The sequence below is a fragment of the Tursiops truncatus genome, chromosome 2 (assembly GCF_011762595.2).
Source record: "Tursiops truncatus isolate mTurTru1 chromosome 2, mTurTru1.mat.Y, whole genome shotgun sequence".
NCBI lineage: Eukaryota > Metazoa > Chordata > Mammalia > Artiodactyla > Delphinidae > Tursiops > Tursiops truncatus.
In genome coordinates this window covers 173,759,222-173,786,503 of record NC_047035.1, presented here as the reverse complement: position 1 = coordinate 173,786,503, position 27,282 = coordinate 173,759,222, and the positions used below count along the sequence as shown (strand labels likewise).

The window sequence follows — 27,282 nt, the reverse complement described above, 5'->3', positions numbered from 1 at the left end:
CAAACGATTAATTCCAACAAGTACCGCTTCCAATTAGACCAACTGAAAGTGGCACTCGACGAAAAGAGTCCAGAATTAGTCAACAGAAAACACATAATCTTCCATCAGGATAACACAAGACCACATGTTTTTTTGATGACCAGGCAAAAACTGTTACAGCTTGACTGGGAAGTTCTGATTCATCCACCATATCACCAGACATTGAACCTTCAGATTTCCATTTATTTCGGTCTTTACAAATTCTCTTAATGGAAAAACTTTCAATTCTCTGGAAGATTGTAAAAGGCACGTTGAACAGTTCTTTGCTCAAAAAGATAGAAAGTTTTGGGAAGATGGAATTATGAAGTTGCCTGAAAAATGGCAGAAGGTAGTGGAACAAAAGGGTGAATACATTGTTCAATAAAGCTCTTGGTGAAAATGAAAAATGTCTTTTATTTTTACTTAAAAAACTGAAGGCACTTTTTGGCCCACCCAATCTATACCTCACAGGACTGCTGTGAGGACTAAATTAGCTAAAACATATAAAGCAATTAGAACACAGTAAGCTATGTATGTGTTTACTCTCGTTATTAAGAGGAAAAACGAGTAAATAAAGGGGCTCTGAGTGGACCTGAGATCATTTCAAGACCTGAACTTTCCAACATCATCTGTATATAGCTCAAATACCTCTTTAATTTGACAGAGAGAAGTGTACTACATTTGAGAACTGCTTTTCCCTTTATTGATTATTTCATTACTGGCTTTAAAGGAGTGTGGATATATTAGTCTTCTGCCAAGGTCAGGTGTAAAAATTAGTCTAACTGCCTCAGTGCCAGAGACTGAGAAGCATGACATGTGTGCCATGATCATGTCACCTTCACCATCGAGAAGGTACCACTGGCCATCTCGCCTCCTAGGAGGATCCCTGGCTCAATTCAAAACAGGAATAACAACACAGGACATAATCCGAATGGTATGTTTTAGGTCAGCACAGCAGTTTTGTGTGAGGTCAAAATGGTAATCAAGGAGAAGGAGTCAAATATTTGAAGAAATTATAGTTGAAAACGTCCCTAATATGGGAAAGGAAATAGTCAATCAAGTCCAGGAAGCGCAGAGAGTCCCATATAAGATAAATCCAAGGAGAAACACGCTGAGACACATATTAATCAAACTTTCAAAAAATAATACAAAGAAAAAATATTAAAAGCAGCAAGGGAAAAGAAACAAATAATATACAAGGGAATCGCCATAAGGTTAACAGCTGATTTCTCAGCAAAAACTCTGCAAGCCAGAAGGGAGTGGCAGGACATATTTAAAGTGATGAAAGAGGAAAACCTACAACCAAGACTACTCTACCCAGCAAGGATCTCATTCAGATTTGATGGAGAAATTAAAACCTTTACAGACAAGCAAAAGCTAACAGAAGTCAGCACCACCAAACCAGCTTTACAACAAATCCTAAAGGAACTTCTCTAGGCAGGAAACACAGAGAAGGAAAAGACCCACAATAACACACCCCAAACAATTAAGAAAATGGTAATAGGAACACACATATCGATAACCACCTTAAATGTAAATGGATTAAATACTCCAACCAAAAGGCACAGACTGGCTGAATGGATACAAAAACAAGACCCATATATATACTGTCTACAAGAGAACCACTTCAGACCTAAGGACACATACAGACTGAAAGTGAGGGGATGGAAAAAGATATTCCATGCAAATGGAAATCAAAAGAAAGCTGGAGTAGCAATTCTCATATCAGACAAAATAGACTTTAAAATAAAGACTATTACAAGAGACAAAGAAGGATACTACATAATGATCAAGGGATCAATCCAAGAAGAAGATATAACAATTGTAAGTATTTATGCACCCCACATAGGAGCACCTCAATACATAAGGCAAATACTAACAGCCATAAAAGGGCAAATCGACAGTAACACATTCATAGTAGGGGACTTTAACACCCACTTTCACCAACGGACAGATCATCCAAAATGAAAATAAATAAGGAAACACAAGCTTTAAATGACACATTAAACAAGATGGACTTAATTGATATTTATAGGACACTCCATCCAAAAACAACAGAATACACATTTTTCTCAAGTGCTCATGGAACATTCTCCAGGATAGATCATATCTTGGGTCACAAATCAAGCCTTGGTAAATTTATGAAAATTGAAATTGTATCAAGTATCTTTTCCAACCACAACGTTATGAGACTAGATATCAATTACAGGAAAAGATCTGTAAAAAATACAAACACATGGAGGCTAAACAATACACTACTTAATAACGAAGTGATCACTGAAGAAACCGAAGAGGAAATCAAAAAATACCTAGAAACAAATGACAACAGAGACACGAGAACCCAAAACCTATGGGATGAAGCAAAAGCAGTTCTAAGAGGGAAGTTTATAGCAATACAATCCTACCTTAAGAAACAGGAAACATCCTAACCTTGCACCTAAAGCAATTAGAGAAAGAAGAACCAAAAAAACCCCAAAGTTAGCAGAAGGAAAGAAATCATAAAAATCAGATCAGAAATAAATGAAAATCAAATGAAGGAAACGATAGCAAAGATCAATAAAACTAAAACCTGGTTCTTTGAGAAGATAAACAAAATTGATAAACCATTAGCCAGATTCATCAAGAAAAAAAGGGAGAAGACTAAAATCAACAGAATTAGAAATGAAAAAGGAGAAGTAACAACTGACACTGCAGAAATACAAAAGATCGTGAGAGATTACTACGAGCAACTCTATGCCAATAAAATGGACAACCTGGAAGAAATGGACAGATTCTTAGAAATGCACAACCTGCCAAAACTGAATCAGGAAGAAACAGAAAATATGAACAGACCAATCACAAGCAGTGAAATTGAAACTGTGATTAAAAATCTTCCAACAAACAAAAGCCCAGGACCAGATGGCTTCACAGGCGAATTCTATCAAACATTTAGAGAAGAGCTAACACCTATCCTTCTCAAACTCTTCCAAAATATAGCAGAGGCAGGAACACTCCCAAACTCATTCTACGAGGCCACCATCACCCTGATACCAAAACCAGACAAGGATGTCACAAAGAAAGAAAGCTACAGGCCAATATCACTGATGAACATAGATGCAAAAATCCTCAAGAAAATACTGGCAAACAGAATCCAACAGCACATTAAAAGGATCATACACCATGATCAAGTTGGGTATATTCCAGGAATGCAAGGATTCTTCAATATATGCCAATCAATCCATGTGATACACCATATTACAAACTGAAGGAGAAAAACCATATGGTCATCTCAATACATGCAGAGAAAGCTTTCAACAAAATTCAACACCCATTTATGATAAAAATCCTCCAGAAAGTAGGCATAGAGGGAACTTTCCTCAACATAATAAAGGCCATATATGACAAACCCACAGCCAACATCATCCTCAATGGTGAAAAACTGAAAGCATTTCCACTAAGATCAGGAATAAGACAAGGTTGCCCACTCTCACCACTCTTATTCAACATAGTTTTGGAAGTTTTAACCATAGCAATCAGAGAAGAAAAGGAAATAAAAGGAATCCAAATCGGAAAAGAAGAAGTAAAGCTGTCACTGTTTGCAGATGACATGATACTATACATAGAGAATCCTAAAGATGCTACCAGAAAACTACTAGAGCTAATCAATGAATTTGGTAAAGTGGCAGGATACAAAATTAATGCACAGAAATCTCTTGCATTCCTATACACTAAGGATGAAAAATCTGAAAGTGAAATCAAGAAAACACTCCCATTTACCATTGCAACAAAAAGAATAAAATATCTAAAACCTACCTAAGGAGACAAAAGACCTGTATGCAGAAAATTATAAGACACTGATGAAAGAAATTAAAGATGATACAAACAGAGGGAGAAATATACCGTGTTCTTGCATTGGAAGAATCAACATTGTGAAAATGACTCTACTACCCAAAGCAATCTACAGATTCAATGCAATCCCTATCAAACTACCACTGGCATTTTTCACAGAACTAGAACAAAAAATTTCACAATTTGTATGGAAACACAAAAGACTCCGAATAGCCAAAGCAATCTTGAGACGAAAAACGGACCTGGAGGAATCAGGCTCCCTGACTTCAGACTATACTACAAATATACAGTAGTCAAGACAGTATGGTACTGGCACAAAAACAGAAATATAGATCAATGGAACAGGATAGAAAGCCCAGAGATAAACCCATGCACATATGGGCACCTTATCTTTGATAAAGGAGGCAGGAATGTACAGTGGAGAAAGGACAGCCTCTTCAATAAGTGGTGCTGGGAAAACTGGACAGGTACATGTAAAAGTATGAGATTAGAACACTCCCTAACACCATACACAAAAATAAGCTCAAAATGGATTAAAGACCTAAATGTAAGGCCAGAAACTATCACAGTCTTAGAGGAAAACATAGGCAGAACACTCTATGACATAAATCACAGCAAGATCCTTTCTGACCCACCTCCTAGAGAAATGGAAATAAAAACAAAAATAAACAAATGGGACCTAATGAAAGTTCAAAGCTTTTGCACAGCAAAGGAAACCATAAACAAGACCAAAAGACAACCCTCAGAATGGGAGAAAATATTTGCAAATGAAGCAACTGACAAAGGATTAATCTCCAAAATTTATAAGCAGCTCATGCAGCTTAATAACAAGAAAACAAACAACCCAATCCAAAAATGGGCAGAAGACCTAAATAGACATTTCTCCAAAGAAGATATACAGACTGCCAACAAACACATGAAAGAATGCTCAACATCATTAATCATTAGAGAAATGCAAATCAAAACTACAATGAGATATCATCTCACACCAGTCAGAATGGCCATCATCAAAAAATCTAGAAACAATAAATGCTGGAGAGGGTGTGGAGAAAAGGGAACACTCTTGCACTGCTGGTGGGAATGTGAATTGGTACAGCCACTATGGAGAACAGTATGGAGGTTCCTTAAAAAACTACAAATAGAACTACCATATGACCCAGCAATCCCACTAGTGGGTATATATATATCCTGAGAAAACCATAATTCAGAAATAGTCATGTACCAAAATGTTCATTACAGCTCTATTTACAATAGCCAGGAGATGGAAACAACCTAAGTGTCCATCATTGGATGAATGGATAAAGAAGATGTGGCACATATATACAATGGAATATTACTCAGCCATAAAAAGAAATGAAATTGAGTTATTTGTAGTGAGGTGGATGGACCTAGAGTCTGTCATACAGAGTGAAGTAAGTCAGAAAGAGAAAGACAAATACCGTATGCTAACACATATATATGGAATCTAAGAAGAAAAAAATGTCATGAAGAACCTAGGGGTAAGACAGGAATAAAGACACAGATCTACTAGAGAATGGACCTGAGGATATGAGGAGGGGGAAGGGTAAGCTGTGACAAAGCGAGAGAGTGGCATGGACATATATACACTACCAAACATAAAATTGATAGCTAGTGGGAAACAGCCGCATAGCACAGGGAGATCAACTCGGTGCTTTGTGACCACCTAGCGGGGTGGGATAGGGAGGGTGGGAGAGAGGGAGATGCAAGAGGGAAGAGATATGGGAACATATGTATATGTATAACTGATTCACTTTGTTATAAAGCAGAAACTAACACACCATTGTAAAGCAATTATACTCCAATAAAGATGTAAAAATAAATAAGAAAATCTGAATGAAGCATGGACTTTAGTTAATAAAAAAAAGAAATGAATGAAAAAGAAATGAAGGAAACAATAGCAAAGATCAATAAAACTAAAAGGTGGTTCTTTGAGAAGATAAACAAAATTGATAAACCATTAGCCAGATTCATCAAGAAAAAAAGGGAGAAGACTCAAATCAATAGAATTAGAAATGAAAAAGGAGAAGTAACAACTGACACTGCAGAAATACAAAGGATCTACAAACAATAAATGCTGAAGAGGGTGTGGAGAGAAGGGAACCCTCTTGCACTGTTGGTGGGAATGTAAATTGATAAAGTCACTATGGTGAACAGTATGGAGGTTCCTTAAAAAAATAAAAATAGAACTACCATACGACCCAGCAATCCCACTACTGGGCATATACCCTGAGAAAACCATAATTCAAAAAGAGTCATGTACCACAATATTCATTGCAGCTCTATTTACAACAGCTAGGACATGGAAGCAACCTAAGTGTCCATCGACAGATGAATGGATAAAGAAGATGTGGCACATATATACAATGGAATATTACTCAGCCATAAAAAGAAATGAAATTGAGTTATTTGTAGTGAGGTGGATGGACCTAGAGTCTGTCATACAGAGTGAAGTAAGTCAGAAAGAGAAAAACAAATACTGTATGTTAACACAAATATACGGAATCAAAAAAAAAAAAAATGGGTGTGAAGAACCTAGGGGCAGAACAGGAATAAAGACGTAGAGAATGGACTTGAGGACATGGGGAGGGGAAGGGAAAGCTGGGACGAAGTGAGAGAGTGGCATGGACGTATATACACTACCAAATGTAAAACAGATAGCTAGTGGGAAGCAGACACATAGCACAGGGACATCAGCTCGGTGCTTTGTGACCACCTAGAGGGTGGGATAGGGAGGGTAGGAGGGAGACGCAAGAGGGAGGAGATATGGGGATATATGTGTACGTCCAGTTGATTCACTTTTTGATACAGCAGAAACTAACACACCATTGTAGAGCAATTATACTCCAATAAAGATTTTTTAAAAATAATAATATCCGTTAAAAAAAAAAAAGAGAAGAAGAAGGAGTCAAATCTAAAAGACAGAGGTCGCTCTAATGGGAAAGAGGGGAGCAAAGTCAGAAGCCTGGAGAAGACAGAGAAACCAGAGAGATTCTAGGTGGAAACATGTTACAGAGTTCAGGCCTTCCTTAGAGGCAGAACGGTGTCTTCATTAGAACGCTGATTTCACATAGTGCACCAGCATATGCACGGGGGCGGGCTGGACCGGACCCTGGCGCTACAGGCACCTGTGTCAGGCTGCGGGCGATCTTTAAATGTGTCATCCTATTACTTAGGCGCTAGTTACCAGAGCAATCAAGTATAAAGTACTTTAGTATCACAGAGTGCCTGAAAATCATTCCTTCCTATATCACTAATTCCAAGTTCCACAGTTCAGTGGTTATAAGAAACTGGAATTTGCATTAATAGACTTTCTGGGGTCTAACTAAAAGCGCTTATAACTTAAAGTTCTCTATTATTTAAATCCTATTTTTGTCTTTGCAAGAGAAGAGAAGGGAATGGCTGGATCACCATCGATGACACAGGGAAGCACAGTCAGTCCTTCTCAAAGCGCTTCTGGCATCAGAGTAGGATGAACTTTCCATTTCTAGCAAACTCTGGCCAAAGGCCATTTCCAAATATCATGCTCTTTACTTCTGAGACTCAGTACACTTTTGTTTAATAACTAAAATCTATTACAGAATTTGTGTATGTGTATATTATTTATTTTAGACCTAATATCAATCTAAATAAATTTTAAATTGAAAAATGAAAGAAAGAAAAATGCCTCCAAGGAAACGCCTTAGATGAGGACTTTGTCCACCTGAGTACCTCGATAGGAGCTCTTCTTTCACCTCAAATGCTGGGAACTTCACCTAGAAGTTCACCTTTATAATTTATGGATGAAAGCTTCCCAATACAAAGACAGGAGGAGTCGTCTGAAAAAAGAAGATTCTGAAAACGGATATAATCTCAGAGTTGGGGAGACCAGCTCTGGTGAGAAAAACCACTCTCCCCTCCCCCACTCTAGCCCATCTTCCTCTGCAACACCCCAGGAGGTAGATCAGCCTCAAGTTGACACCGTCAGTGACAAAGAACCCACTGTCCTCTGCAGCAGCCCGGTCTATTTATATGCAGATGTCACTGTTACCAACTTATTCCTTCTACTGCTTATAGAATGTTCTCTCTCCTCAGAAACCTCTCTCTCTGCAACTTCTCCCCATCAATTCTAGCAACGTCTTTCTGCAGCTCTACATCTCCAGGCCCTCTTACGCTTGAGAGCAATTCAAATTACAGAAACTTGGAACAACGAGACTGCAAAACTTCTAGGGTGACCTCTGACCTCTCCCACTACATGTGCTACAGAGCCTTAGAAATGTACTTTTCTCTCTAAATCTACCTCCACTGGCACCAGGTTAAAAGCTGAAATGGTCAGGATGAGGGAATAGGGTAGGGGGTAGGAGGGATTTAGCCAATTCTGAATGGACTTGGAGAATTTACGGGACAGCAAGAAAGCAACTGTGGCTATAGAGCCACATGAGCACACAGAGAACGGCAGGCGAAAAGGCAGCAGGGAGAACATGCAGGGCCTGGTAGAACGGGGTGAGGAGTTTGTCCTGAGTGTAGTGGGCAGACACTGCAGGGCTGTGAACAGGGGAAGGACAGGAACTGTTTAACATTAAAACTCAAACAAACGAAACAAAACAAAACAAAACCTACTTTCGCTGCTATATGGAGCACGGACTAGAGATAAGGAAGGCCAGCGAGGAGACTATTACTGTCATCTAGGTAACTCACAATGGTGATTATAAGTTACAATATATAATTAGACTAGAGTAGCAGTGGGGGCGATGGCAGCAAAGGCATATATTTTGAAAGGAAGACATCTAAGCCCCCGATAGACTGGATGTGGGTTAAGAAGCAAAGAGAAAAGTCAAAGACGACTTCTAGGTTTTGGCCCGAGCAACTGAGTGGACCACTGAGTAAGCTGGAGAGCATGTCTGGGGAAGAGAGACCAGGCGTCCCGCTGCACATACATAAGTCTGAAATGCTTACTGGGCTTCTGAATAGAGACGTTGGATAGGCAGACGGATAGGAGCCTGGAGCTCATCGGAGAGATCAAGGCAAAGAAATAAACTGGGGGGACACACGGTATTTAAAGTGAGGGACGCATGAGATCACATGGAGAATAAGCAGCGAAGGCAACCAAGGACAGAGCCCTGAAGGACACCAACCGTCAGAGACCACGAAGAAGAGGAGACCGAGAAGGAGAGTTTGTAATCCTGCGTGCGTAATCCTGCTGTCAAGTATAAGAAGGACTGGAGATTTAGGCCACAGAAAGACATGGCTAGAGCTGACGGGGAAAAGCTTCAGAGAGAGTGGTTTCTGCCCATCGTAACAAGCACTATGATGTGTAAGTTGGCAACATTCTCGTTATTCCTCAAAAAGCAACTGGGAGTATTTTATATCTACAAAGTACAAAACCCACAGCCAGACGTCATAATCTTCTTCAAAGACCACCTTTCAGAGTCACGTGCAACTCTCCTCCTGCCTCCTGGCCAGCTGACCGAGTCTGGAGACCTCCATTTCACATGCCCGCTGCTCAGTTACCCCGCCCCTGGCCCCTGGCATGGGTCCTGGCTTCTGGATCCAAGTTCTCACCCCCACTAACAGCTTGCAGTTGCCCAGCGCCGACCAGGAGGCACGCTGAGATCACGCTCCCCAGAGCTGCCAAGAGTTCCTGGCGTCTGATCAATGAAGCACACAATGCGTGACTGTTCGGCAATTCATCAGGTGACAGAGAACAACTGACGTGCTTGGGAACCAGAGGATGAGCCAGGGCACGGCTGCGACGGGCAGCAGAGACTCCACTCCAGGCCCATTACCCCGGGGGGAGTCCGCTCTAGGTCACCCGGTATGATCAGACATCCTTTTACCCAGAAGAGTTGTTGTAATCTGAAGTTTACCGCGTGTCCACAGACTCAGGATTCCCTGGAAGCTGGCAATACCAGGTACTAAACTGTAGGTACTGCACACCGTGGCAATCGGCTCTTTCTGCCCCACACCTTCAGGGCTGCCCTGGAGACATCTGTTACCCTCCAGCCTCATGTATGATGGGAGTTCCAAACTAGCTCATAGGTGTTTGTGCAGATTAAATGAGATCACTGTAAACAAAGTGCCTGGTACATAGAAAGCGCTCAGTGCCTATTAGCTACCCCCATTTATACTTCAGGTGACCATAAAGTAACAGCCAGCCAGCTGAGTGGTAAAGCATGTCTCCAGAAACAACACTTGCAAGGCTCTTCGAGCACAGAAGAATAAAAAGCTTTTTTGCTTGATTTTATGTGTGGACTATAATTTGATCAATGGAATTTCAACTTGTCCTGAAAAAATGCTCCTCCCTTTTTCTGAACTTTCCTACCAAGGTTGGCACAATTATGCTACATCACTAAGAAGTAAAGATATCAATCTCATGCCAACAGAATTTACAACACCAATTCTGAACAAATATCATCAAGCAAAACAGAACTCTCCAAGCCTAACAACCATCCTGCAGAAGTCATCCAGGCCTGGGTCTGCTGTGTTAAACGCCTGTATCCTTTAAGTAGAATCTACTTCTATTTCCCTTCATGAAATTTAAGTTTAACTAAAATCACTAAAGTTGGCAGCAGCAGCAGGAGACCATTTAAAGGCCGGCAGGGCTATTTTACTTTTATTAATGACAAGCTATGTAATAGTTCAGCAAACTACGGAGCTCCCTTCTTATAGTCTTTTAATATTTATAGAAATTTAAAAGAGTTAGACTGCCAGAGTTCATTTTGGAAACTGACAATTTCAATTATCTGACAGCAATCAATTATTTCAGCTCAACTACAGAAATGGCTCTTTAACGAGAGGTCAGCTGAGTCCAGCGCCTGACCTAGAAGCTCAAGTAGATGTGACTGAACAAAACCACCCTAAAAGGGTCTCAACTCCAAACCACGGAGTCACATCACTGGCCTTTTTGCCCCTAACAGTACATCAAAGAAAAGAAAAGAAAAAGAAAAAAGTGGTACACTGGGAACCGTGGAAAGGGCCTGCTTATGTTAACAGAAAGAGCAGTACTAAACTACCAAAGAACACACAAGTACCTTAAAGGAATCAAAGAGCAAGTCTGTAACCGAGCTCAAGGAGATGTTCATGGACACCAGGCCAATGTCAAGAAAATGAAATCCCACGCCTCCCATGAACTGAAAAGTGAAACCTATCGTCACATATTTCCCTGCATCTCTAATGCACGGCATCTGGGTTTTTCTAAAGGTAATTAATTATTTTGAGTTTTCAAAGTATTACACAGAAAAGCTACTTCTAAACTATAATTTTCAAATAAATCTCGATTTTTTTTGGCTTTAAAGAAAAATTTTTATTTTGGAATAATTTTAGATTTACAGAAGAGTTGCAAAGATATTACCGAGTTTCTGTATTCCTTTCACCAAATTCCACCTAAAGTTAACATCTTACACTACCATGGTACATTTGTCAATACTGAGAAGCTGACATTGGTACATTTACTATTAACTAAGCTATAAACTCTACTTGGATTTCACCTGCTTTTCACTGATGTCTTTTTTCAGTTCTAAGATACAATCCAGGACACCACTTTGCATTTAACGATTTTTTTAGGGCTTTAACTTTTGAAATATGCCTAACTTGTTTCTCTTATTGACAATGTTCTCTGTATAATTATTATACAAAATAAACCTAAAACTCCCTGGAAAATATGATTTATTGGATACCAGAGAATGTTACATTACATTCATGTAAACACGGTATTTCTACCATTTTTACTGAGGAGAAAAAGAGGTAAATCACTGAAGTAAGATATACTCCATTGTCTACTTTGTCAGGAACCTATGAGATCAAATCATTTAATGTTTCAGAAATATCTCTTCAAAAAATGCTTGTCACTTACCTATCTCCCAAGGCTCCAGTAAAGAGTCATAAGATGTATGGTAAATCCTTTTAATTTAATCCTGTAATAGAATATAAAGTATTATCATAATCATATTCAGATAATCCATTTTTATCAAATATATGTTAACAACTGTATTCCTTTCATTCCCAAATTTTAAAAATTATTGTATGATATTTTATTAAGATAACAAAAGAACTAATTTAAGGAAGAACAATACCATAAATTTATTACATGTCTTTAAAAATGTTTAAAAATGAAGGCATGCAAAATTTAATACAAGTTTTAAGATAAACAGAAAATGTTCTAGAAAGAAGGAAGTGCTACAATGAATAAAACTGACTAATAAGAATGTTTCACATTCTTTTCCACGTGCGTAATGCTGTGGAAATTACTAAGTAGTCACAAACAAGTGAATCACATTGAGGGCACAGCCTTTGTGAGGGGAAAACAGTAATCAGGAATTTGGGGTTAGGAGATTTTTGAAAAGACACGTGTCTGGTAAAGCGACCATGTGTGTCAGTTTGACTGAGACAGTCTCAACTTAGGTCCATTGTCACAGTGTCCCCACCCCCGCAATTTATTATTTGTCCTGGATTCTCCACTTTCTAGCGATTTTTTTTAACGAGAGTGTTATAATAAGCCGGAACATTTACTTCCAGGCTGTGCCCGGATCTTGGTGAGTGCTGTGAGATACACACACAGTGAATCCAATTGTCAATTTAACCTGTGGCTGAACGTGAAAGACCTCTCTCTGGATGGGCTATAACTGACACCTCGTTCTCAAAGTCAGCACCCAAACCATGGGCAGAAAAAGGAAGTGCACTTGGACAGGAGAGGCCGAGGGACAGCTAAATCCTGCAGTCTTCGGTGGAGGTGGAAAAAATATTCAAAATGCTGCTGCCCCAACTATGAGTAGCTCGAAGATACCAATTGCAGAAAAGCAGATGAAGAAGGTGTTTTATATATTATTCTATAAAGCATGACTTTTCATTTAGATCAAATGACTAGTCTTTAATCTTGCTCAGTTCTGATTACAAAGTGTCTTGTTTACATAGTTAAAATTAAGTGGCAGCTGTTATTTTGTTGGCTCTATTAGCAGAAGAAATTTACACTTAAGTCATGCCAGCTTTCTATCAGTGTCAAGAGATACCATGTGAACGGCAAAATATGACCAAAGTAGAAGCAAACGCGTCCCACAATTACATCCACCAAAGATGTGACAGTCTAACAATCACAACTGACAAATATTTAAACACACACACACACACACACACACACACACACACACACACACAAAGAAACTGTCACTCATGTGACAAAGATAATGTTGAATAAAAAAAAATACTACTCCAGGCTTCCCTTGTGGCGCAGTTGTTGAGGGTCCACCTGCCGATGCGGGGGACACGGGTCCGTGCCCCGGTCCGGGAAGATCCCACATGCCGCGGAGCGGATAGGCCTGTGAGCCATGGCCGCTGAGCCTGCGCGTCCGGAGCCTGTGCTCCACAACGAGAGAGGCCACAGCAGTGAGAGGCCCGCGTACCGCAAAAAAAAAAAAAAAAAAATACTACTCCAACATGGCAGTACCTGTTTTCTCTTGTTGCTACATATCTTAGAAATCTTGGAGGCTTTTAAGACTCACTTAGTAAAATCATCAATAGCATTGAAATTTTTTCAGCTGAGCACTCTAAATCTTGGCTTCATTTTGTTCAGTCAGTTGGAAATCTTTAATTCAGATTTAATTTATACAGAGAACCAGTTTTTTTACTTAGATAAGTTTATACTTTGTACCAGGATGAAATGGACTTCCAAATGCTTACAATCTAGCAGCATCTAAATTTGGTAAAATGGGGGACTTCCCTGGCAGTCCAGTGGTTAAGACTCCATGCTTCCACTGCAGGGGGCGCAGGTTCGATCCCTGGTCAGGCAACTAAGATCCCGCATGCCATGCAGTGTGGCCAAAAATAAATGAATAAAAATTTTAAAAATTAAAACAAAAAAAAAAATCTGGTAAAATGTTCAGAAGACTTCTAAATAAATACAACTTATCTGACAAGCTTTCTCTTGTAAAAATGTCATTGAATAAAGGTACTCTAAATAGAGTAAAAAGACAGTACCTGTGAAAATATATGGGCTGGAATATTTCCCTGTTAAACTACTAAAAAAAAATCAAAATTGAGAATGACCTCAATTTAGTAGAATTTGCTTTGAACTTACCAGGTACCTTAGTATCTATACAGATATTATATTCTCAAATTTAAAGATTATGATTTACAGCAATTAGTAACTACTGAAAAGAATCAAATTTCAAGTTTAGTAATCATAAAATGAAACTTTGAAGACTATAATTTTACGAAACAATTAAAAACAATACAACTGTGTTTCAAAACTACATTCCTTTCAGAAACATACAGAGACCCAGTACTACAGACAAATTATGACTAAGAAACTAAATAATGTATATGGGCTTCTACTGAGAATTCTATTTATGGTCTTTTTAAAGTTGAAAAAAATCAGTATGAAATAATTTTGTTGTGATGTTTGTTGTGATGTTTTGGGGTTTTTTTAAATATTAACATGGAAATATGTTAACGTTTTTCAGAAATAAACTTGTTTTTAAAATACAATAAAAATAAATCTGTTAGTCAACTAATAAAATTATACAATTTTATTATTTTTCAGTAATTCTTATTCTCAAAGGAATCTCAGTTTGGGCACTAAATTAAATGGTTAACCTAACCTTGGTGGTTAATTTTATGTGTCAACTTGGCTAGACTACGGTGCCCAGCTGTTTGGTCTAACACTAGTCTATGTGTCTCTGTGACAGTCCCTGTGGATGTGATTAACATTTACAATCAGTTGACTTTAAAGCAGGTTACTCTCCATAATGTGGTGGGCCTCAACCAATCAGTTGAAGGCCTTAAGAGCAAAGACTGAACTTTCCCAAGAAAGAAGCAATTCTGCCTCAAGACTGCAACACAGAAACCTGCCTGAGTTTCCAGTCTGCTGGGCTGCCCTGCAAATTTTGGACTCAAGACTACATCATCCATGTTTACCTAAAATTTGTGCCTGCTGGCCTACTCTACAAATTTCACACTTGCCAGCTCCCACAATCATGTGAGCCAGTTCCTTAACATAAAAACTAACTCCCTCTCCCTATCTATCTAGCTAGCTAGTATATCCTATTTTTCTGTCTTTCCATCCATCTATCTATAGTGCATCCACAAAAGCCGTGATAGCATACATAGATATATAGATATATCCCCTGCTAGCTGTATTTCTCTGCACAACCTGACTAATACACTAGGTAACAGAGATTAGGAAGTATCAAGCATCTCCACCCAATGGAAGCTGCTCCCTGACAAGAGCAGAAAATGAAAGAGTTTTATTTTAGGAAATATGCAATTACATCATTAACAGTACCTTTAAAGAAGAAGAAAAACCCAGATTTTGGGGCCATGCCTTCCTATACCGGAATGACACCACGTAACCCAACAGCCCAGCTTTTAGAGAACAAGGTTGTGTCTCTTCCTCCTTTGTAGCAGGGAGTCTGAGAAAGAGAAGGTGCTCTAAAATGTTGCTAAGCAAACATTTCATTCTGCTAAACAAACAATGTCTCAGAAGACACTGCCAGTCCTAAATGCTGTAAGGATGGTGAGAGTATAAGCAAAAGTATGCTTTTTAATGTTTTCAGTAGTATTACTGTTGTCATTCTGAGACTATTGCATGTGTAATACGGGATAAAAATAAATGAATAATTATGGGATTTTCTAATTCTATAATCACTTGTGTCTTTGAAAAACCAGGATTCTTGGCACAGAGAAAAGGAGATATAGAAGGAAGATTCAAATACACTGTAGTCTAGAGTTTTAATTGGAAGCATCAATATGACCTTGTGAGGTATTTTATTTTATCTTAAATATGTGCATATATTTCTTAACTCTGATTACAGAAAAGGCCTACAAACAAAGGCCAATCCAGCATCATTGAGCATCCCTTAGAGACCAGAGCTTCTTAGAGAAATGGCTAATTCTAGGACTCAGGAGCCAATCTCAAAAGGCTCCCACTGGCCAAAGATGGAATAATTTGAGCTTCATTAATGATAATAACTGAAATGGATTAAAACCCATCAAACGTTTAATTCTAAGAGTTCAAAATTTTTTTAATAATTGGTCATCTTCAAGAGATGATAGAGAACCAATTAATCATTCTTAAAAACTATTAAATCAAAGAAAAAGCTCAAGAATTTATCCTGCCTTTCCTTTATGAACTGTATGACTGGGTAATACCTAAACTCTTTCAACTGCGATAGCACTCTTCAAGCCACATGCACGTCTAATGGTAAAGAGTAAAATTCTAACTGGCTAGGAGGGTATAAGCACAGCCTTTAACCAATGAGTGGCTTATCTGACCAAGGGGTAACCCTTGGGTAGTAAAGATAAAAGAAAAAACAAGAAAATAAATTTGAGTAGAGACATCCAATGTTGTCCACTGGAGGTAACAGCTTTCACACAGTCAGTTCATCCAAGTCACTAAAAATATATATAAATAACCAAGCAAACAGTATTAACCCCCATTCCCAAGGTGATCACTACACAGAGTTGCTACATGTTATTTAAAATGCCCGGCTTTCAACAAATATTGCAAAATGTGCAAAGAAGCAGCAAACCCATTTTCAGGAAAAAAAGGCAGGCAACACAAACTGATTCTAAAGGGGCCCAGATGTTAGACTTAACAGAGACAGACTTCAAATCAGCTATTCCAAATAAGTTCACAGAACTAAAGGAAACCATGGATAAAGAATTAGAGAAAAGTATAATGACAATGTTTCAGCAAATAGAGAATATCAATAAAGATAAGGAAATTACAGAAAAAAAGCAGCAAATAGAAATTTTGGAATTGTACAATAACTGAAAAAGTACAATAACTGAAATGGAAAATTCACTATAGGCGCCCAAGAGTCGACATGAACTGGAAGAAGAAAGAATCAGAGTGCTTGAAGATATATTGATAGAGATTATATACAATTTGAAGAATGGGGAGAAAAGAAGAATGAAGAAACATGAACAGAGCACCACAGAAAAAGAGAAAGGCACAGAACGAAGATTTAAATAATGGCTGAAATCTCCCCAAATTTGATGAAAAACATTAGTAATCTACACATCTAAGAAGTTCAACAAACTCCAAACCAGATAAATATAAAGAGATCCACACCCAGACAAAATATAATCAAAATGTTGAGAAGCAAAGAAAAAAATCTTGAAATCAGCAAGAGAAAAATGACTCTTCACATACAAGGAACCCCAATAAGACTGACAGCTGACTTCTCATGAGAAGCAGAGGAAACTAGGAGGTAGTAGGACTGAATATTCAAAATGCTGAAGATAAAAAACTGTGAATTAAGAATCTTACATCCAGCAAAACTATCTTTCAACCACGAAGGTGGAACCAAGACATTCCCAGAAAAACAAAAACTGAGAGAATTTGTTGCTAGGAGATCTGCTTTATAAGAAATACTGAAAAGAGTTCTTCAGGTTGAAAGCAAATGACACCAAACAGTAGTTTGAATGCACACAAAAAACAGACTGCCAAGAATTATGTACATAATTACAAAAGAGACTACCATTGCATATTTCTCCCCCTTCTCTTAACTGATTTACAGAACAATTCAATGAAACAGTATGCATACAAGTGTATTGTTGGGCTAATAACAACATGTAAAATTTTATATATTTGATGATAGTAACACAGAGGAAGCAGATGAGAGCAAACCTGCCTTGTGCTGGAGTAGGGAAACAACACCAGATGGTAACTGAGACCCACAGAATATATGAGGTGGGTGAAAAGTAGAAAAGTTAATATAACTAACTCCATAAATATGCACCTGCTCTCCTTTCTTCTCTCAGCTTCTTTAAAAGACTTACATAAAAGAAAAACTATAATAATATATTGTTGGGTTTCTACAATATATAGACGTAATATAGATAACAGTAGTAGCAAAAAAAAAAAAAGGAGAGAGAAATAGAGCTATACAGGAGAGGAGTTTCTTAATTTTGCTGAAAGTAGGTAAAAATCAGAAGTAGATTCTCTTAAGCTAAGAGCTATATTGTAAGCCCTAGAGCAAACACTAAGAAACTAATTCAAAATGTATAATTTAAAAATTATTAAAGGAGTTAAGATACCACACTGGAAGAGATTCACTTATTTCAAAAGAGGACAGTAAAAAAAAAAAAAAGAACAAAAGAAGGCATAAGACCTATGGAAAACAAAAAGCAAAGTGGCAGGTGTAAATCCAACCATATCAATAATATTAAATGTGAATAGACTAAACAATCCAATCAAAAGGCGGAGATTATCAGAGGGTATTTTTAAAAACCCAACTATATACTATATACTGTCTACAGGAGACGGTAGGTTCAATGATACAAATAGGTTGAAAGTAAAAGGATAGAAAGTGACACACGATGAAACAGCAACTGTAAGAAAAGCAGCCAAAATGGGCGGTAAAGCTACAAGAACAACGGAGGAAGAAGAACTGAAAGAATAAATAAACAATTCAAAAATGATAATAGACTTCTTATCCCCTTTCAACACTAGATGGAAAAACCAGGAAAAAAACAACAGGGAAATAGAAGATTGGAATAAAAGTGTAAGCCAACTAGACCTGCCAGACATCTATACAACACTCCACCCAACAACACAAGGCCGTCTTCTCAAGTGCACATGAAACATTCTCTAAAAGAGACCATATTCTAGGCCACAAACAACCCTCAAGAATTTAAAGTGATTAAAATCATGTGACTAAAATCCATTCCACAATGGAATGCAATCAGAAATCAGTAACAGAAGGAAATTTTGGAAATTCACAAATACATGGAAATAAAACAATACACTGGTAAGTAGCCAATGAAACAAAGAAGAAATCGTAAAGGAAATTAGAAAATACCTTGAGATGAATGAAAACTAAAATATAACATACCAAAACCTATGGGATGTAGCTAAAGAAAGCAGTGCTTAGAGGAAAATTTATAGCTGTAAATGCCTATATTATAAAAGAAGAAAGATCTTAAATCAATAACCTGAACTTCCATCTTAAGAACCAAGAAAAAAGAGCAATCTAAACCTAAGCAAGCAGCAAGAAACAGTAAAGATTAAAATGCAAACAAACGAAATAAAGAACAGAAAAACACAAAAGACAATCAATGAAAACAAAAATGGTTTCTTTGAAAAGATCCCCGAAACTGACAACCCTTTAGTTATAGTGACCAAGGAAAAAATGAGGGAACACAAAAATTACAAATGAATAAAAGGACATTGCTATTGATTATACAGAAATAAAAAGTATTATAAAGGAATACTATGAACAACTGTACAACAACAAAGTGGGTAACTTGGAGGAAAAGAACAAATTCCTAGAAAAATACAAACTACTAAAACTGAAGAAAAAACGGAATCTCTAAAAAGGCTTATAGCAAGAGATTGAATTGGTGATTAAAAACACTTCCAACAGATATAAGTGCAGACTCAAAGGACTTCACTGGTAAATTCGACCAAACATTTAAATGAGAATTAATACCAATCTTTGACAAACTCTTCCCAAAAAAAGAAAGAAAGAAGAAAAAAAAAAGGAGATAATACTTCTATGGGGCCAGGGGCCAGTAATACTCTGATACCAAAGCTAGACAAAGACATCACGAGATATCTACAGACCAATATTCTTTATAGCTATTGATGCAAAAATCTTCCACAAAATATTAGCAAACCAAATTAATAAAAGAAAAAATAAAAGGCACATGATCATATCAATTGAGAAAAGGCATTTTCCAAAATCCAACAGTCTTGTCATAAAACTCATTCAACAAACCAGGAATAGAAAGGAACTTCCTAAACCAGACAAAGGGCATCCACACAAAAAAAAATCACAGCTAATATTATACTTAATAGTGAAAGACTGAATGGATCACTCCTAAAATTAGGAACAAGAATACAATGTTCGGGCTTCCCTGGTGGCGCAGTGGTTCAGAGTCCGCTTGCCGATGCAGGGAACATGGGTTTCTGCCCCGGTCCGGGAGGATCCCACATGCTGCGGAGAGGCTGGGCCCATGAGCCATGGCCGCTGAGCCTGCGCGTCCGGAGCCTGTGCTCCGCAACGGGAGAGGCCACAGCAGGGAGAGGCCCGCTTACCGCAAAAAAAAAAAAAAAAAAAAAAAAGAATACAATGTTCTATTTCTTACCATTTCTACTCAACATTTCACTGCAGGTGTAACTAACCATTGTAATCAGGTAAGAAAAAAAACCAAGCAAACAAAATCAGCATCCAGAAAGGAATAAGTATGACTATCTCTTCATAGATGATATGAATTTATAGCAAATCCTAAGGAACCAACTAAAAAAAAAACAAACTATTAAACACAAATAACCAGGTTCAACAAGGTTGCAGGATATAAGATTAACATACAAATTCATTCTATTTCTATACAACAGCAATGACCAACCCAAACATAAAAGAATGAAATTAAGAAAAGAGCTGCATTTACAATCACATCAAAAAGAATAAAATACTCAGGAATATATTCAATATTTAACAAAACTAGTACAGGACTCACTCACTGGAAACTATAAAACGTTGGAAAAAATTAAAGACAAAACATGCTACATTCATGGGTTGTTAAGACTTAATATTGTTAGGATATCAATACTCCCCTTATTGGTCTACATATTCAGCACAATTACTATAATGATCCAAGCTGCCTTTTCTGCAGAAATTTAAAAACATCCTAAAACTCATTCGGATATGCAAGGAACCCAGAATAGCCAAACAATCTTTAAAAAGGAGAACAGAGTTGGAAGATTCACGTATCCCAATTTCAAAACTTACTATATGGTTGCAGTGATCAACACATTATGGTACTGATACAAAGACAAACATGTAAAACAATGGAAGTGAATTAAGAGTTCAGAAATAAACTCTTACATTTATAATCAATTTTGACAGAGTGCCATCCAAAACAATTTAATTGGCAAAGTACAGTCTTTTCAACAAATGGTGCAGGGACAAATGAATGTCCAAATGCAAAAAAAATAAAGTTGGACCTTTTCTTACATAAAAATTAACTAAAAATGGATCAGAGACTTCAATGTAAGTGCTAAAACTATAAAACTCTTAGAAGAAAGCAGAGCAGTAAATCTTTATGGTCCTGAATTAGGCAATGGTTTGTTAAATATGATACCAAAAGTACAAGTGACAAAAGATAAAATAGATAAATTTGGATCCATCTAAATTAAAATATTTTGTACTGCAAATGATAATATAAAGAAAGCGGGGGAAAAAACGCAGAATGGGAGTAAATAATTGTAAATCATATATCTGAAAAGGGACTGGTATCAGTTATAAAGAACTTCTGTAAGCCTTTAATAAAAAGGTAAACAATTATATAATCAAAATTATCATTATTTTATAACTATAATTTAAAATTTTTAAATGAGCAAAGGATTTGAATAGATGTTTCTCCAAAGAACATTTACAAATGGCTAATAAACACATTAAGAAGATGCTCAACGTCATTTGCCACTGGGGAAATGCAGATGAAAACCATAATACAGGTACTTCCCTGGTGGCGCAGTTGTTAAGAATCCACCTGCCAATGCAGGGGACACAGGTTCAAGCCCTGGTCTGGGAAGATCCCACATGCCGTGCAGCAACTAAGCCCATGTGCCACAACAACTGAGCCTGCGCTCAAGAGCCCGCGTGCTACAACTACTGAGCCCTAGCGCCTAGAGCCCGTGCTCCGCAACAAGAGAAGCCACCGCAATGAGAAGCCCGCGCACCACAACAAAGAGTAGCCCCCACTCGCGGCAACTAGAGAAAGCCCGCGCACAGCAACAAAGACCCAACACAGCCAAAAATAAATAAATAAATAATTTTTTTAAAAAAATTAAAAAAAGAAAACCATAATACATTTACAGTCAATTAGATACTCAATGAGATACTACTTTATACCCTTTAAGATGGATATAATGAAAAAGAGATAATAACGAATATTGATGAAGATGTGGAGAAACTGGAACCCTCTACATTGCTGTTGGTTATGCAAAATGGTGTAGCCTGTTTTTCTAACAGTTCCGCAGTTCCTCAAAAGGTTAAACCATAGAGTACCACTTGACCCAGCAATTCCCACTACTAAGTATATATTCAAGGGAAATGAAAGCATACATCCACACAAAAACTTGTATGTAAATGCTCACAGCAGCATTATTCATAACAGCCAATAAGTGCAAACAACCCAAACGTCCATCGGCTGATCAATGGACAAACAAAATGTGGCATATCCGTACAATGGGACAGTCTTCAGCAACAAAAAGGAATAAAATACTAATATATGCTATGCCACGGATGAACCTCAAAAGTGTTACACTAAGTGAAAGAAGTCAGACACAAAAGACCACATGTTGTGTGACTTGATTTACATGAAAAATCAGAATAAGCAAGCTATAGAGACAGAAAATAGATTAATGGTTGCCAGGGCTGGGGTGACTGGGAGGGTGGGGAAGAGGAATGACTGCTAAGGGGCACATGTTTTTTCCTGGTGTGACAAAAATGTTCTAAAGCCTAGACTGTGGTGATGGCTGTACAATTCTGAGAAGACACGAAAACCACGGAATTGTATACTTTAAATGGATTGATTTTACAGCATGGAAATTGTATCTGAATAAAAATGTTTTTACTTTGGTTAAAACCAAACGATAGTGTTGAAGGAAACAAACTGGATCCATAAATTATAAAAAGAAAAATGCAAGTGATTACTACGAAGATTTGGGATGACGCTTACTTAGGAGAGAAGAGAGGGTTGTGATTGACACAGGACACAAGGAAGAATTTCAAGGGTGACTCATGAAGGTCTAATTCTTGACCTGGGTGCTACTGGCATTGTAATAATTCATTAAATCATATATCTGATTTGGGGGATTTTCATACCTTTGTTTTATTTTATAATAAAAACACTTTTTAAGGAACATTTTTGGATTTTTTTAAAAACAGGAATTTGAGGTTATATGCTCATCATCTGACTAAATTATTGTCAATATAATAAGGAAATATCCTATATTTGCACTGTCCCATACAGTTACTGAGTACTTGAAATGTGGCCAGCACGACTGAGGAACTGAATTTTTAACTGATTTTAATTCTAACAAATTTAAATTCAAATGTAAATAGCCACACGTGGCTGGTGGTTATTTAGCACATGGCCAGTGCAGGCTTGGAACATACAACTGCTATCAAATGTTTGGCAGATGTGTGTTTTTCAAGAACAATGGATGAATAAGCTAACCTTTAAAATTTTTAAATAAAATTTACATATCGCAAAGATGGCAGCTTTGCGACAACCGTAATTTGTTTTTAAGTTTGCATAAACTTCTCAAAGAACAACCAAATGAACAAATATGTCTATATCTACATATAGATATAAATATAGATATAGACATAGGTATATATGGTATATGTTATATATGCTATAACATTGGAATCGGATGTTCATATCTCCAAATTTCACAGTCATATCTCCAAATTTCATCCAAATTATCAAAGCAATGACAATGGCCACCTAGACTGAATATCACTGAAGTGATTTCTACAATACATCACCAACTCCCATCCCTGCCCTGTCACAGTCTCTAAGAAATACCAATTCCTCCAGAATCTTGAACAAATCCAACTAGATGTAAAGCCTATAGTGTTTTTGTCACCCTCCCATTTGTTCCCCAGATTGGGCCCTCAGTTCTCCAGATTGGGCCCTCAGTTCTCCAGATTGGGTTTTTTGTGTTTTTTTTTTTTTTGCGGTACGCGGGCCTCTCACTGTTGTGGCCTCTCCCGTTGCGGAGCACAGGCTCTGGACACGCAGGCTCAGCGGCTATGGCTCACGGGCCCAGCCGCTCTGCGGCATGTGGGATCCTCCTGGACCGGGGCACGAACCTGTGTCCCCTGCATCGGCAGGCGGACTCTCAACCACTGCACCACCAGGGAAGCCCTCCAGATTGGGTTTTATGACTAGTTTCTATCACTAAAAATGGTCCTTAACATTCAATCACTCAACAAACAATGACTAATTATGTTAGGAACTATATTAAGAAACAAACGGAAAGTACAGTCTTTGTCCTGAAAGAAATTATAGTCTAGAGGAGGATAAGCACCAAATAAACCTCCAGAATCGAGCAGTGTGCTTAAGAGCTAAATGAGTACAACTTACATACGTCCATGGCTGTACAGAAAAGGAGCATCTAACTCCCAGGGACAGAAAAGGGACCAGGGAAGCAGGGTGATAGTAGAGGCATCCCTGAGCTAAGTCCTGGAAGACAAGCAGTGAAGGGAGAAAGAGAAGTGTTTCAGGCAAAGAGAAAACATGCAAAGGCTCAGAAGCTCAAGAGAATCAGAATCATGGCAGGTTCAGGTACTAACGCCCAGGAAAAGTAGAGAAGTGAGAGAAGCAAACGCTAGCCAGGCAGGCAGAGACCCAGGTCTGAAGCCCTCTGCTTGCGTGGGAGGGAGTCTGGATTTTATCTGGAAGGTGTAGGAGGCCAAAGAATTTTGAGCTCAGGAATAATGTGATTAAACCTGCATTAAAAAAAAAAAATCACTCTGCAACAGTATGAAGTATAAATAAGAGAAAGTCTGATTGGAGACAGGACAAGCACTTTTAAAGAGCATTACAGCAATATGGGTGAGAAGATAGGGCTCACACTACAGCAGAGACAATAAGGATGGAGATGAAATGATGCACTGGAGGGATATTCAGAGTATGCAACATAAATCGACTGTAGATGGGGGTAAGGAAGAATAAAGAATCACGGTGAGTTCCAGGTTTCTTACGTGAGAAAAAGGACACTGCCATTCATCAATTAAAAAAAAAAATACAAAAGGAACAAGTGCAGGTTTGAGAGTAATTTTGAGTTCTGAAACTCAGAAAGGTGGTAGTAAAATCAACAATATCAAGTGTCCGCAGAGAGGTTAAGTCAGCTCAGCTCTACAAGCCCTAGCTCAGACTTACTGATTTAGAAGCTCTGGGGATGGAACCCAAGGGCCTGTATTTTAGTCACCCTCCAAACGATTCTGGTGCACACGCTAAACCTGGAGAAGCACCGGTCTTGCCAAACACTAGCGGTAATACTGGCAACGGCCCAGGCAGTTGGGTGGGCGCGGATGACAGAAGGGGAGGTTTCCTATTAGGGGCAGCAGAATCCAGGTTACAGGAGATCTACGGAATAAACTGGAGGAAAAGAAATGGAGACAGCACGCACAGACCCTTCTTTCAATAAGCTTGAAGAGAAAGAGGAGACAGACTAAAAATAAAGATGAGAAAAAATGATGAACAGAATAAAGTCCTCCAAGTGCAAAAAAGGATTCAGAGCCCAGGCAGAGGAGCTGGCCTTGGAAGGGGTGGTGGACACGAGTGGCTGGCCTCACCAGTCCACTCTCCGTCCTGGATAGCAGAATCCTAAGTTCGTTCTTCTCTGAGAGGAGGCTGGAGGGCCATGAATCTTGAGTAGCCAAAGCCAATCACTGGACTTCTATATCCCTTGCCACTGACTGGTTTAGAAATGGGATATATCGCGTAAATTTGGCTAGTGAAGTCAAGTCTTCTGGGAGGCTTCTTTTTCTCTCTGAAAAAAGACATAAGAAAGATGCTATGGCTTGAATATTTGTGCCCCCCAAAAACCCTATGTTAAAGCCTTAATCCCCAATGTGATGGTATCTGGAGGTGAGGTCTTTGGAGGCTATTAGGGTTAGATTAGGTTAGAAGCATGGAGCCCCAAAATGGGTTTAGTGTCCTTATAATATAGGAGCCTAGAGCTCTCTCTCTCTGCCGTGCGAGGAAACAGGAAAAAGATAGTTGTCTGCAAGCTCGTGAAAAATCAAATCTTCAGGCACCTTGATCTTGGACTTCCCAGACTCCAGAACTGTGAGAAATAAAATGTCTGTTGCTGAAGCCACCCAGTATACAGCATTTTGTTATAGCAGCCCGAACCAAGACGAGAGACACCTCTTCTTACAGTCTTGGGTGCTTTGATATGAGGATGTCGATCTTGGAGCTAAAGCCGCCTGCCATCTTGAGACCAGGAAGGGACAAGCTTGAGGACAAAAGCTCACTCAGCATGACAGCAGAACAGAAAGACAGAAAGATCCCAAGAGCCTAATGACAGCAGTCAGCTGCTACGTGAACCAACTATAAAACCATCTTTCTTCCAGATTTCTAGTTACATGAGATCATTAAATTTACTTACTATTTAAGTTGTTCACAGTTGAGGCTTCAGTCATTTGTCAGCTGAAAGCATTCTAACTAATACAGAAAGAAAGATTTTCACGAGATAGGTGTGGATGAAATTAACTTGGCCTACTGGAGACCTGGGAATTTGAAGGAGTTTCAGCCTAAAGTTCCACTTATTAAACAAAATGAAGCTCATGCAGTTCTATTTTATAAAGGGACTGGCCTTAACAGTTCTTTTCTGCTTAAAAAAAAAAAAATCTAGTATTTCTAATGATAACAATAGTTGTAATGAAGATAATGATGATGATAATTATGATGGGGCTAAGTAAGCTAAGCTCATGGTTATTAAAGTCTTTTTGAAAGACAGGTATTTTATCCGTGTAGTTTACCTTCAGCATTCCATTTGACTTCAGTAGTGAAACCCTGCCACTCTCTCTTACTTTCCGTTTACAATTTCCATGTCAGTTTCATTTTCCATACTTTCATAGTACACAACACGGCACCACAATATAGTTTATGGAGTAATCCTTAACTTTAAAGAACAAACACTCTGAAAACAAAACAACTTGTAAAAGGATTTCTATTTTTATTTCCACATATTTTCTAAACCTGTTCCTCCGTCTGTGGAATGATTCCTTTGATTCCTATCAGAGGGTGGAAAATCAACACTGCAGCCACACAGATAAACACCAGAGAAAGCATGACTGGAGCACAAATAACAAAAAGCACTAGAGTTGTATGCCCATCCAAGCAGTCCCGAAATGGTGAAAACAAATTTTTTTGGAAGTTAAATTGTAAGTTTTTGAAGCTCAAAACATTTTCCTACAGAAACAATGTTACTATGAGTCATTCCATTACTAGGCCAGTCCATAAAAGCCTTATGAAACCACATGCATAGGACTATTGTTTGAACTACCCCCAGGCAGAATAATACTTTTTCCTTTGGAAAATACATCGTTTTCTCCCTCCACCCTCCACCAGGTCCCGGGGGAAAGGGCCTCATCATGGACTCTGTTCCCTTCTCCAGCCTCATCCCTCACAACTCTCCCTCCCCACACTCTGTGGTCCAGCCATACCACCCTCCTTCGACCTGCAGAGCCTTCTCCCCTCCAAGCCGTCACTGTCAAGCCCTTCCCGTCCTCTTCGTGGTCACCTCCTCTCGGACTTCCGGTCTCGGTTTAAATGCTGCTCCCACAAGAAAGCTGTCCCTTGTCCCCATGCTGAGTCGTGTGGCCCTGCCACACTTCCCCACGACTGTATGCATCACACTCATGGAACCCACTCTGCCAGTCTCCCCCATAATCTCTGCCGTGTTGGGGATACATT

General features: G+C 38.5%; 1 protein-coding gene across 28 annotated transcripts in view; it reads right to left on the bottom strand.

Annotated features, from left to right (window-relative positions):
• The window catches only part of ZNF438 (zinc finger protein 438), a 291,111-nt gene that overhangs the window by 239,026 nt on the left and 24,803 nt on the right, over positions 1-27,282 (bottom strand). For 24 of the 28 annotated variants that reach the window (XR_012330457.1, XR_012330456.1, XR_012330458.1 and 21 more), the window contains one exon: positions 11,696-11,756. The gene's annotated coding sequence lies outside the window, so the exon portion shown is untranslated. Of the gene's footprint in view, positions 1-11,695; positions 11,757-25,154; positions 25,352-25,972; positions 26,903-27,282 lie in introns of those variants that run through there. The other 4 variants (XM_073801758.1, XM_073801757.1, XM_073801759.1 and 1 more) reach the window with 2 other exon arrangements.